Raw genomic sequence first — 11,834 nt, forward strand, 5'->3', positions numbered from 1 at the left:
TATTAGTTCAGCCATTTTAAAAGATTAGAAGATAGTTTTAAATCAATTTTAGATCTTTCAAAATCCGCGTCTGAAAAATTATCAGAAAGAAGATGAATAAAATCAATATATTATTGTCCTCGGAGCCGTAACACTAGATCCAACAACATCAAGTAGAGCTATCGAAATGCTGTTAACGGCGGCATCTGAGAAGCCCGATTGAGGGAACCTCTTGAGTTTATATTAAAATATGTTCTTTTGTTTCTGTCACACTTATTTTTTATTTGCTCCGTAGTGTTCGAGTTTATTTAATTGCTAATTCATGTATTCGGCTCCGAGGACATTAATATATTGATTTTCTTCATCTTCTTTCTGATAATTTTTCGGACGCGGTTTTAGAAAAGATCCAAAATTGGATTAAACTATCTTCTATCCTTTTAAAAATGGCTGGGTTTGGTTCCTCGCGCTCTGGATACTGCTCAAAACATAAATCAGCTGCCATTTGCTATGTTTGTTAGACTCAATATAACATTGTAACATTATATTTCTCAAAATTTTAAATTTACTCATTTTTTATTATTTAAAATACATACACTTCAATTTGTTGAAATGAAATGTCCCGCATCCATCAAAGGCATGTCCCGATCACCATGACAACTGCTTACTTTGTTACTCGGCGCGGTCTACTACTAAGTAGATATTTTAAGAAAAAATTGAAATGTTGAGGTTAATAGTGAAAATAAATATAGAGTGTTATATAATTTCGAGAAGCCCATGCCAAGCTGAATAAGAAAATTTAAAAATAGGGTTTCTATTTAAAAAACATAAGTATAGTTAATATCTCAAAATATTTTTTCGAAAAAAGTCTGATTACGTTACCGCATTCTACACAGAAAAAGTGCCTTTAGAATGTATAATTCATTTTTCCGTGGTTGCTGGAATAAACAAAACTATCGAACATCTTCAAAAAGGACAAAATTTGAGAATCCCCTGTAGCATCGAAACCGATCAAGATAGCCACGATCCGTTTGCGCCAATGTAATTTTTTCAAAAAAGAACCCGAGACTGCAGTATCAAAATTTGAATATTTTTTGTTAATTTAATTCAAAGTTATTTGATTATATAGAATTAACCAAAATGGTCCACCCTGTACATTGCACAGGTTTTGCCTTTTGTAACTTGACGCTGTTTTTTTTCAATCACACAGTATATCAATCTAACTCTTACTGGAAAATATAATACTTGCTATACAAATGCAAAAAAATTGTATGAGTTCTTTTTTCTTAAAAATTAAAATAATTTCAACTTGTTTATATTTATCTAAATAACTAATGGTCTAATATACTTCTAAAATAAAGTCAAAATTCTAAATTCTTCTCACTTAATCAGCCCAATTGAATAAATGGCGTCTTCCGCCAGTGGTAATCTCCAAATTGTGCCTCTAACCTACTCACAGTCACGCAATATGTTATACAGAAGGACGAATTTAAGTAATAAAATTTAACGGTGTTATTTAACAACATTCAAGACAAAAATAGAAATCTCTGAGATTGATACTTGGTATTATTATTATAATAAAAAAAAAAAAAAAAAAAAAAAAAAAATACTCTTTTTTTATTTATTTTTTTTGAGGCCGAACAAAATTAATTATTTAAAAAAAAAAAAAAACTTCTTTAATTTAAAAATTTTATTTTTTTTTATGTCATATACCGGGTGGTCGTCTTTCAAAAGACATTTGGTATAACTTTTTTTTTTTTCAAAAAAAAAAAAACGTGTTTTGGTATTGTTAAGATTAGGATTTTTTTAGAATGAGTGGAGGGGGGTTAATCACTTCGACCTTACAGATCCATTGGGTCCCCCTTTCTTGAATCATAATCATTCATACAGTCTCCGGGCTTTGACAAAAGCCAGTTATCTGGGGACGGTTTTATAGGGGGTAGTTCTCCATCTTCAATATTAGTCGTTACCAAATTTCATGACACGAATTTGGTTGTCGTCTCGGCGCACTCAGTGATAGGTGTACTGGTGTTTCCCCATCTTCCCCACAGAATCTGCATTTCGCCCGTTTCTTCTTAGTTTCAAATCTACTGAGGTGTTTATCATTGAGGAGGACAGTGTCCTGTTAAAAAACCCGCGATAATCCGAAAGATTGTTCTTACTCAGACAGGAAGATCTGTGATTTTTCTTGATTCATAGCCCTCAGAACTTTTCGAGTGTCTTCAGACCAATTTGCAAGATTTCCATGTTCCCCAAGGTTCGTCGGATGGCAATCTTACAGTTCTTGAGTTCCGGCTTGAGTTGGTTACCACTTGGAACGCAGAACGGTTTTCTGGTCCAGTTAGTGGAGGTTCGCTCCTTTCCTAGCGTAGATTTATTTGTCTTTTTCATTGCCTTGTATCCCTTGGTGAGAGCTGGCACCCAGTGTAGGAGGCTTTGTTTTCTTTGCCTTATTTATTCAGCTTCTCTATGATCATTCTTTGACACAATTTCGAAACATGGTTGATACTGAGTTGATCGCATTTAACGCTGCTTGACTTGATAAGATGGCTATTTTTGTTTCGATAGTATCCTATCTAAGATAAGTTGTTATACGCATCTTTCGATAGTTGTATATTTCTTTCTACCTGTAGGATACTAGGGTAAAGTGCCCATTGGTTCGGATTAATTAGCTCTCGGCCCAAACACTCCGATCCTTGTTCCCGTATTGGTTTTGGAAGCATCAGGCTTTCATACCAAGTTATGTAATCGGTCTTTTAACTGCTGGCCAAGCGTTTCGCTCTTCCAATCCTTCTTTTTGCTCAAATACTACCTTGACATGTTTGTCAAAGTTGTACGTTTCTTTGGCATATCGTCACTGGGAGGTTGCAGGAGTCTGGTAATTTCCTTTTCTGAGGGTGTTCCAAGCCCCTGAATCAGACAATTCTCCGTATAATTCCATGTTAGTTGAACATTCTATCATTGTCGCCAATTTGGCATACCACTCTTACCAATGACAATGTGCTTGGATATAGATCACAGAATGACCTCATTGCTGCTGTTGGACAGGTTCTCATGGATCCTGTGATGCAAACACATGCTAGTATCTCGTCTGGACTTTGCCTAGGTTTAGCCTTGCCGTCCGATTGCTTTAGTTTTGTGTACCAGGCAACATTGCTCCATAAGTAATCATATGGGTCTTACTATCATTGTATACATCCAGCGCAAAATGTTAGGAGCACAGCCCCATCTTATTTCCGCCAGTCTTCTGCATATCAAGAGAGCCTTTATGGCTTTGCAGGTAGTGTTCTTAATATGCCTGTTCCACAGGAGTTTACTGTCCAGGATTATTCCCAGGTATTTAACTTCCTGTGTTGGCAGTATTTCCTGTCCATCTAGTTGGATTCTTTTCAAGTTTTTCAGACTTCGCCTTCTGGTGAATGGCACTATCGCGGTTTTGTCTGAGTTGATACTCAGCCCGACAGTCCTACACCATCTCTCAGTGTTTTGGTATGTTAGTATAAGACATAAATTAGGATTGATTAACGTGTTCAATTGTTTTTGATCACTTCCTGTTTCACCGGAATTGACTACAACTTTTGATTTTTAAATGGCACCCTCGGTATCTTTTTACTTTATTTGATAGAAAATGACATTCTGAATAGAATGACATATCCATATGTCAACTTTTAACATTCTCGCTTAGTAAAAAATTGTAATTTAAATTTCAATCTAGAGTGCCAAGTTAGAAACATTAATTTGTAATAAAGAAGCCTTGGAAAAATAGATTTGATCGTCTAGTGTTTTTAGTGTCTTGCTCCCGCTAAAATATGCCCAAATCGTCATTTTAATCATATCTCAATTTTTTCAGATGGAACGAGGGTGGCTCACTAGCATATTTGGAAAAGGCATTTTTTTACGAATAATTTGATACCACACACTTGGTATGTCGAGTCAAATTTTCGTTATGAACCGCATGTTATAATTTCAAATTAACCATGTCAATGTCAAAAGTTGACATATGATATGTCATTATATTCTATGAGTGTCATTTTCAATCAAATCAAGTAGAAATATACCGAGGGTCCCATTTAAAAATGAAAAGTTGTAGTAATTTCCGGTGAAACAGGGAGTGACCGAAAACAATTGAACACGTCAATCAATCCTAATTTATGTCATATACTAACACACCAAATATCGTTTTTTCAACTGAAAAAATAAAAAAGTTATAGGGGTGAGCCACTTTTGAGACGCACCGGGTATAAGTAAAATTAAACTTTAAAAATGGATATTTTATTTTTACTTTATTTTTTAGTGTATGTAGATTAGGCCGGGGCGAAAAATTTTTTTTGGGATTTTTATCTTGTCATACTTTTAAAAGTGTGTGGATTTGATTAAAACTTAAATTGCTTTTTTGGTTTTTCTCAGATAAACTGTCAGCCAGATTCCATCTCGGACAGCAACACATATACGGTATAGATATTACTGGTCTGTGCTAAGATCTTTTTCATCGACATGACCTAAAGTTGTGTCTATTTTCTGAAAATTTACAACTGGTCTCGATTATCATGCTGCCAGCTTAGATCCAATAGGCCCAGAGTAAGAATAAGGTCCTTTAGTGTGTCCGTCTAGGTCTGCAAGGAGATGGCACAGCGGTAGTTCGTTGATGTGAAGCAAGCAAATCAATCATTGCAGTGGTGTTTTAATATGAATTTCCAGCAGCTGTATAATACCACTCTTCCAATCAGTATTCACGTTCGTACCACCACATCCAACAACTGTTAGACATTTCAGGTCAATATATTTAGCTTCAATGAGTGATATACTTTTTAATAAATTGTACTGAAGCTGTGGTTGGTTCCTTGTGAAACATCGTTGAAATATTAGTATTTTAATAAAGCACGCTTTTAGATGTTTCAAAAAACTTTTAATAAGAGTAACTTTAACTCTACATATATGTTTCGGCTTGTTAAGCCTTTTTCAAGAGTTTTTTAAGAACTAATCGTCTAACTACACTGTAACTATATATATATTTGCTATGGGGGTGGGTTCAGAGAGTTTACAATAGGGGTAATAAAAATGTGTTTAGAAATCCTTGTTGGTCGTTAACATTATTTTCGTTTAACAGATTTTAGTATTTCTAACTGTTCAATGTAATTTAAACGTCTACCTTTTGTTTCTCTGTGTAGTAACTTAATTGAGTTTTCATTAATTTTGTGATTATTTACTATACAATGAGTTGCAAGACCAGAACTATGCTGGAGATTATTAATATACTTTACATGTTCTTTAATCCTTATATCTAAATTTCTACCTGTTTGGCCTATGTACACGGCATCACAGTATTGCAATCCACCCTATATACACCCGACTTATTTTTGACATTAGTTTTGTCTTTATTATTTAATAAAATTTGACCTAAATTTCTTTTATTTACGTTAATAGTTTTACATCCTATTTTATTGAGATTATTTGATATTTTGTTAGTTAAATTAGGAATGTAGTTTAAAGGTTGATAATTGTTATTGTCTTTAGAATTAGCGGATTAAAAATTTTTCATTAATATTTTGTTTTGTTTTTTCTTTAGCATATTATCAATAAGGGAACACTTATATCCATTGTTGATGGCGATCTGTTTAATAATATTTAACTCTTTTTTAAAATTCTCTGGGCTCAGTGGAAACATTACTAATCTATGAATTAAACTATGAAAGGGTGACATTTTGATTTGCCAGGATTGGTGTGATTGACTATGTATTACAGTGTCTGTGGTAGTGGGTTTTCTGTAAATATCAAATTGTAATCTATTAGACTGTTTTATAATTGTAACATCAAGAAAATTGATGGTATTAATACCTTTTTCAATAGTAAATTGTATTCTCGGGTTAATTGAATTTAATAATGTTAAAAAACTGTTTAAATTTCTCTCGGTGCCTGACCAAATACAAAAAATGTCATCTACATATCTTGCCCAATGTAGAGTTAAAGTTACTCTTATTAAAAGTTTTTTGAAACATCTAAAAGCGTGCTTTATTAAAATACTGATATACTTTTTGATATATTCAAAGCAGTGCCGGAAGTATTCATGTTTGTATGGCCAAAATAGGTGCTTTCCTGGCTCTTCAATTATCGATATATATATATGTTCCTGCTGTTTAGTAATACAACGTCCTTTAACAAGCATCATGGTCTGGTCTTTTCTTCTATCAAAATAATTTTTTTTGTAGCGCGATGGACGTGATTATTCATCTCGCACTGCTGGTCTGGTGCGGTCATAAATACGATATATTTTACCTTAGCGGGGCGCGGTTAAAAATTAAGTAAACTGAATAAAACAAAATCTGGTTTGATGAGATCGATTTTTATCATTAATAAAATCGTTTTTTCGATATGACGACAAAAAATATTGAAATAAAAAATGCCCCTTTCATGCCCAGGGGCGCGGCTAAAAATCATTTTAAAAATCCCAAAAAAAATCACAAAGATTTTTGACCTACCACACAACTTTTTGTTTCTATAACATATCATATTTCGAAAAAAAAATTTTCGCCCTTTTTCGCCCCGGCCTAATGTAGATAAGAATACAGTAATCATTTTAGTAAAATTATTTTACGTGGCGTGTAGTAAACCAATCCATTATGAGATTCACTTAGAATTAACTCATTACATATTATTTCCTGCATTTTTCCTTTTATTTACAGCTTGCCAAAAATAATTAGGTTACGTTAATCTGACTTAGATGATTCAGTAGCATATCATATTTTGTTATTAAATAATTATTGTAACTTATCTATTTTTATTAGAAATACATTTTTTAAACAACTTAAATAACTAAGGAGATTTATTAACAACTGAGTCTACTCTACTTTATATTTTTACAAGTTTTAAATAAAATTAGAATGACACTGATAAATCAATATTAATCTCCCATCGCGTTCCACTCAAGTTTGTTGATTTGCTTCTTCCTTAATCTTCTTATTCATAGAAGAAAACACAAATTTTTCACATTTTCTTAAGTACAACCAATGTATTTTGACAAACTGATAAATAGACACATTAAAAATACTGAGAATGTAATGTTTAAATTTGTGCTGTGGTTACAATTGTCCGAAAAACAGTTACAGGAAGTCTTGAAAATAAAATCTGAATCTTTTTTCGTGCAGGAATCAGCCCTAGTTTCGTCTTTCTCTGTTAGCCATCCGCAGGTTCTTGTTATCCTTTTATTCTCACCTTCCAGAACTACAAAAAAAAACAAGAAGAATGACTATAAAATCTATCATTTATTTTTACAAATTATATCAATATATTTCAACAGATACGTCTATTAAAAAACTTTAACGTGTTTTTTTTTGGTCTATTTTGTTAGTTTGTTGATAAAAATATAATATGATCGTAAAAAAAACAGCGTCAGCGATGACTAAGAAGAAACTATATGGGGAATGTCATTGATCGTCATTTCCGAGCTAACTAAACGTCGTTTTTTTTCGATCATACATTATTTTTAATTTATAGCCATTAGAATTTTTTTAGAATTTAGAATGAGTGGGAGGGGGGTTAATCACTTCGACCTTACAGATCCATTGTGTCCCCCTTTCTTGAATCATAACTCATCATACAGTCCCAGGGCTTTGACAAAAAAAGCCAGTATCTGGGACGGTTTTATAGAGGGTAGTTCTCCATCTCCAATATCAGTGGTACCAAAATTCATGGCACGAATGGTTGTCGTCTCGGCGCACTCAGTGATGAGGTGTACTGGTGTTTCCCCATCTTTCCCACAGAATCTGCATTCGCCGTTTCTTCTTAGTTTCAATCTACTGAGGTGTCCATTGAGGAGACAGTGTCCTGTTAAAAACCCCGTGACAATCCGAAGATTGTTCTTACTCAGAAAGATCTGTGATTTTTCTTGATCATAAGCCCTCAGAAACTTCTTCGAGTGTCTTAGACCATTGCAAGATTTCCATTCCAGGTTGCGGATGGAATCTTCCAAGTTCTTGAGTTCCGCCTTGAGTTGGTTACCACTTGGAAAGCAGAACGGTTCTGGTCCAGTTAGTGGAGTGTTCGCTCCTTTCCTAGCTAGATTATTTGCTTTTTTCATTGCCTTCTATCCCTTGGTGAGCAGGCACCCAGTTAGGAGGACTTTGTTTTCTTTGCCTAATTTATTCAGCTTCTCTATGCATTCTTTGAGCAATTTCGAATTGATTGAGACTGAGTTGATCGCTTTTAACGCTGCTTGACTATCAGATAAGATGGCTATTTCTTGTTTCCGATAGTTCCTATCTAAGATAAGTTGTACGCATCTTTTGATAGCGTAGATTTCTGCCTGTAGGATACTAGGGTAAGTGCCCATTGGTTCGGAATATTTAGTTCTCGACCCAAATACTCCGATCCCTGTTCCCGTATTGGTTTTGGAAGCATCAGTATATCAAGTTATGGTATGGTCGGTATGGTCTTTTAACTGCTGGGCAAGCGTTTCGCTCTTCCAATCCTTCTTATTGCTCAATACTACATTGACATGTTTGTCAAAGTTGTACGTTCTTGGCATATCGTCCACTGGGAGTTGCAGGAGTAGTATTTCCTTTTTGAGGGTGTTCCAAGCCCCTGATCTGACAATTCTCCCAGTACTAATTCCGTTAGTGACCATTCTAATCATTGTCGCATTGGCATATCTACCAATGACAATGTGCAGTGGTGTTAGATCTAGAATGACTTCCATTGCTGCTGTTGGACAGGTTCTCATGGCTCCTATGATGCAAACGCATGCTAGTCTCTGGACTTTGCACAGGTTTAGCCTTGCCGTCCGTTGCTCTAGATTTGTGTACCAGGCAACTGCTCCATAAGTAATCATGGGTCTTACTATCATGGTATATATCCAGCGCAAAATTTATAGCCATACACAGGTATACTATTGATTTGCTTTTACACGCAACATGTACCAGATTCTACTTAATTTAAAAATTATAAGACATTTTCAGTTTAAAGATAAGAAAAAGTAGATTTCAAGTTACCTAAAGTTACTAATTTCCTACAAAAGGTGTGTGACCATTATAAACACCTTTACATTCTTTTAGGAAGGGACTAGTAGTGTCATTTGCTTGGATGTCAGCACATTTTGGATCTTCAGCTGAACTGCACTGAAAGCATTTTATGCTCAAACCTGAAACGCACAAAATCAAAAACACTCTGTAAATTTTCTTGGCAAAAATATGGTTTACCTGTTGGTATTAATGTGGCTAATACTATTGATACTGTCTGGAAGTTCAGCAACATTGTCGAATCTATAACAAAATAAAAATAAATTTAAAAAATAGAAAAAGTTAAAAAAACACGTTTTTGTGTTTAAATGACGTATTTATGTTTGTTATAATATATACACTTCAGACACAACATTTCTTGCAACAAAAACACTGATTTCCTTCAAATAAAATAATTTTCAAATATATAATTTTCTTATTAAATCACAATATGAAATTTTGGCGAATGCGCCAGGCATCCATATAATAATGCATAATTTTGGGAGCAACCGATGTCTCTCCCGGGTTTTCCCTTAAAACTACTAACATTTCAACTCCAAAAGAGACATATTCTAAAAAAGAATATAAAATTCTACATACGATAAGTATAGTTTCAGTAGTTTTAGAACGTACATTATAGTTTTTAATGGGAAGTATTAAATCGTGGGAGGAAATTCTTCATTACTGTCTCGAGATTTAGTTAATCTCTCGACAGTAATGAAACACTCGGTATATATTTGTACTACATAAACACATTATTATATCTATAGCAATAGCAATTGTTTTTTATTTGAGAGATAGAACTTTTAAAGAAATACCATTTTAAAAAGTTAATATATTATTTCTTAAATATTTCTTCAGTTAGCAAAGCTATTTTTTATTTTCTAATAACATAAAAGAATGAAATGCAACGTCTTATATCGCCTGACAGTCACACCTTAAATACTCAATCATTTTTATAGGTGTTCTGCGTATTTGCTAATCCATATATCAAAAACCTGACATGTTGCACATGACGTATTAGTGCGTTGGGCTTATTTTTTTAGTAGGAAATGACATAATTTACTTTTTAGCCAAGTTCCAGAGAAAAAATTCATCTCAAATATACAGAATAGTCTAAATTAATCGGATATTCGGTGAGCTGAGAGGCCGGATGGTCATCGCGATTGTTTCAGTGAACACGATAACTCAAAAACCGCTGAACCGATTTTAACCAAATTTGGCACAAAAAATACTGTGACATTCGAGAATCTGGCCATTAGTTTTTGGTGGGGGTGGGGGTTGGTAGGGGGTATAGGAGGGGGTTAAAAATTTAAAAAATCGTAACTCCAAAATTACAGTAACTAGCGAAACGCGGTTTTCAAATTAAGATTAGGAATAATATTTGCAACAAAATTTGTAATAACATCAAAATCAGTCAAAGTCGCAGTTTTCGAGATATTAACATATTTTAGTATGGGCGGCTATACGTGCCTCCCGGCGCCAATTTTTTTAATATTAATTGTGATTAATAAAATTGCGTTTCCCTTATCGAGGAGGCTGCTATCGATAAAATATCAAGAGACAACTTTTAATCGGCATTAAACTGCTTACACTATTTCGTTAACAAGAGAAAATAAAATCAGTGGCGTACACACTTTTTTAGACAAATATTCCAGTGAAAACCCATATGCACGTCCTTGGTGAATATGTCGACACTTTTTTAGCTTTAAAATATGTCGCATTTATAGTAACTTTTACTCTCAAAATTTCATTCGAAATGCTAAAAGTACTTGGAAGAAAATTATAATAAATCGAAAAAATATTAAGATTTTAACACCCTGTAGCTACGAAATAAAGCAGAATCGGACCTATGCTGATATGAAAAATAAATCTTATTTTTACGTGAGGAATGTCTCCACGAGAGATGACACATGCTTTTTGAAACACCCTGTATGTATAAAATGAGATTAACCAAGTCTGGAAGTCTGGAGGTATACAAAATTTTCGTTTAACATTTCAAAATCAAAACTTCATGTACATAAAGAATGAAGAATAACTAGTTGGAAGAAAATTATAAAAAATCGAAAAAATCGAAGACTTTAACACCCTGTAGCTTAATTTATTACTTTTTCAGCATTTCAAATTACACTTTTTCAAACATGTCCTTCAAATCCTTCAATTTTATAACTGTTAGTAAGATATTTTCCTTCAAATATGCGTACATAGCGAACACACAATTTTTTATTATTTTGAATAAAATTTAGCTCAAAAAATTAAAAAAGTCAAGGTCTGTAAAAAGTGGGAAAAATACAATGGCTATCACAGTAAATATATAAAAAAAATAAAGGTACTTAGTACTTACATGAAAATTTCAAGTGCTTTAAAAAAATTCCGAAATATTATTCACAAGACCTCACACCAAGCGCACAAATATCACAGATAACTAAACAGCAATACAGTCAAATAGATCTTCTATTTATTTAAATATAAACTTGAAAATTTTCCTTTTTTAAAAATCTACTTATTTGCAACTGAAACCAAGTCCAAACTGAATTTTACCAGTTGAAACTTGACAGTCAAAGAATTTTAACGGCTATTTTAATCAATATCTTCGGTAATTATTAAAATAAACTGATGTGTAGGAATATTTCAGAGTTATATATCTCCAGCAGACCGAATAGACAGATAAATAACTAAAAAACATTATTTTTTTCTTTTATATATTAAGTATACACTGTATACATGGAGTAATAATGTCAATGTTATTATGGCTAAAGAATTCCGAAGATGTGATAATTTTTTGTTTTCTTTTTCTTATCTTTTCTTAAATTGTTTTAAATAGCCGGTTAATTATCATCTTTTTTATTTATAATTGCTCGAAGGAAA

General features: G+C 33.2%; 1 long non-coding RNA gene across 1 annotated transcript; it reads right to left on the reverse strand.

The window, feature by feature from the left end:
• Window positions 1–6,778: 6,778 nt before the first annotated feature.
• Window positions 6,779–11,552, reverse strand: LOC115881062. Its single transcript, XR_004049975.1, has 4 exons — window positions 11,311–11,552; window positions 9,168–9,230; window positions 8,961–9,109; window positions 6,779–7,194 (listed from the first exon to the last, which is right to left on the reverse strand). It is a non-coding gene; the product is annotated as an uncharacterized LOC115881062 (long non-coding RNA).
• Window positions 11,553–11,834: the final 282 nt, after the last annotated feature.

Source organism: Sitophilus oryzae, unplaced genomic scaffold (assembly GCF_002938485.1).
Source record: "Sitophilus oryzae breed Bouriz unplaced genomic scaffold, Soryzae_2.0 scaffold_1693_pilon_pilon, whole genome shotgun sequence".
Lineage (NCBI taxonomy): Eukaryota > Metazoa > Arthropoda > Insecta > Coleoptera > Curculionidae > Sitophilus > Sitophilus oryzae.